At 40.1% G+C, this 2,345-nt stretch overlaps 1 non-coding gene across 1 annotated transcript; it reads right to left on the bottom strand.

The window, feature by feature from the left end:
* Nucleotides 1-1,921: 1,921 nt before the first annotated feature.
* LOC126058035 (U6atac minor spliceosomal RNA) lies at nucleotides 1,922-2,047 on the bottom strand. The gene has a single exon (XR_007513060.1). It is a non-coding gene; the product is annotated as a U6atac minor spliceosomal RNA (small nuclear RNA).
* Nucleotides 2,048-2,345: the final 298 nt, after the last annotated feature.

Genomic DNA, 2,345 nt, shown 5'->3' with positions numbered 1-2,345 from the left:
GTCTTAGTGGTTGATGTGTACATTTGAATAATGGTCATATTAACTGGTCTTCCTTATAGGCTTATGAATATTATCCTATCACTGACAGTGTTGTACTTCAGCATACATCTTGGAAATTTCTTTTTGACAACGAATGTGATGCCATTCCTGTTCAATTTGTCGTTCCTGGCATAGTAGACCATATGATTGTCCAATTCAAAATGGCCGACACCAGTCTATTTCAGTTTACTAGTGCCTAGGATATTGATCTTTATGTGTTTCATTTCATTTTTGACATCTTCCAATTTTTCTAGATTCATATTTCATACATTCCATGTTCTGATTATTAATGGATATTTGCAACTGTTTCTTCTCATTTCGAGCCACGCCACATCAGTAAATGAAAGTCCTGAAATTTGGCTCCATCCACATCATTAAGGTCTACTCTACTTTGAGCAAATGGCTCTTCCCAGTCGTATTTGGAGTGTCTTCTAACCTGAGGGGCTCATCTTCCAGCCCTATTTTAGACAATATTTTGCTGCTATTCCTAAGGTTTTCACTGGCCAGTTTTTTCAGAAGTAGATGCCCAGGTCCTTCTTCCTCGTCTGCCTCAGTCTGGAAGCTGCACTAAACCTGTCCAAAACGGATGACCCTGCTATTATTTGAAATACTGGTGGCATAGCTTCCAGCATCACAGCAACACTCAAGCCACCAAAGTACAACAAACTGACAGACAAGTGCTGGCAAGTGATCGTGGAGAGTTTAATAACTGACTACACCCTTTATTCACTTATTGGCATCCTTAGTTTCCAAAGACCAGGTCATTATGTGAAAATCAGCATTATGGAAAATAGAGGATGACCACATCAGAATCATGGCCCAGCCAAGTTGACACATAACCTTCACTACTACAGTCAGTGTTACTCTCACTTCACACCTTGGCTTTCATTAATGCCAAGTGTATACCATTAATGCACAAAATAGTCGAATACTAGATTTCGTTGTTGTTGTAAATGTGAAATGTCAGACAATGCTATAGTCAACAGGTGAGAAGTAAGTGTAATTACAAAGTTGATGGTAGCAGTTAAGGAAACAAGAAAGAAACAGTACAGTACCCAGGGCAGCAATAGCAGGGAGTCACCACCCTAGGGTAGAAGTGACAGGAGAAGGGAGTGGTTACAGTTATTTCCACAGTAGAACTGTATGGAGAGGAACCCCAGATGGCCTCTCCTGGAGAAACACAACCAGCCTCAAGCACTTTGACAGAGAGGTTGGCACACGTATTAATACTTATTTTTACTTAATTTAGCCAAAGGGATCATCACTCTACTCAGAGATAAGTAACTTGATTTCACCGTCAATCTCCTATGGGTGTTTCCCATTGGTAAAATGTCACTGAAACCCCAGAACGAGGTCAGCCTTCTGCAAAGAGCAGGATGGAGAAGGGTAGGGTAAACAGAAGAGATCCAGTGCAGAAACTCTCTATGATATTTAAGAGTAAAATGACAATTTCAGATAGCTGTGCAGAGCAGATAGGAAAGCTCTGAAACTGGAGCCAAGATGACTAATAAATGGATGCAAAAGTTTGCTCAAGAAATGGAGAGGGCCTGGACTCAGGGTATGACAGCATTGGTGGAAGGGCAGTTACTATTTCTTTTTTTATTAGTAGTAATTTGTGTGTGTGTGTGTGATGAAAGTTTATACAGCAAGTTAGGTTCCCATTTGACAGTTTTTTTTTTTTTTTTTTACAAATTGTTCAATGACATTAGTTACATTTTTCATAACGTGTCAACATTCTATTTAATTGCACTCTGGTTGTTCCATTTCCAGTACTCTAATTTCCCTTCCCCCTTATTTTAACATCTTTGCTTTGGAATAATTGTTAACCTTTTGGTTTCATAAAGATATTATATTAATGGAGCACCATACACATGAGTAATGTCCAAAGCCGTGGGTAGATGCCGCAAAGTAGGCAGCAATGCCTTAACCATATGCATGTTGTAAGGTCCGAGGGCCTCTTCCATCCTCATCAAGGGGAGGATGAACCTTCTCTCCTTTCATACAGCACAGGAGCTACTATTTCTAAAGCACTCAGTATAAGGCCTAACTCATAGCAAGTGCCTATTTGTTTAAATGTGTATACTAAGAGTAGTACTGGTGAGAATGAAAGACTGCCAGGCATTAAAATTAATGTGAAAGAGGAAGAAAGGACCCTGGGGTCAGTAGATGACCCTAGCGAAGAGGGTCAGGAAAAAAAAAACCCAAACCCGCTGCCATCAAGTCGATTCTAACTCATAGTGACACTATAGAACAGGGTAGAACTGCCCCAAAGAGTTTCCAAAGAGCGCCTGTTGGATTTGAATAAC

The sequence above is a fragment of the Elephas maximus genome, chromosome 1 (assembly GCF_024166365.1).
Source record: "Elephas maximus indicus isolate mEleMax1 chromosome 1, mEleMax1 primary haplotype, whole genome shotgun sequence".
Taxonomy (NCBI): Eukaryota; Metazoa; Chordata; class Mammalia; order Proboscidea; family Elephantidae; genus Elephas; species Elephas maximus.
The sequence above is the reverse complement of the archived record's forward strand: the minus strand, read 5'-3'. Positions and strand labels throughout refer to the sequence as shown.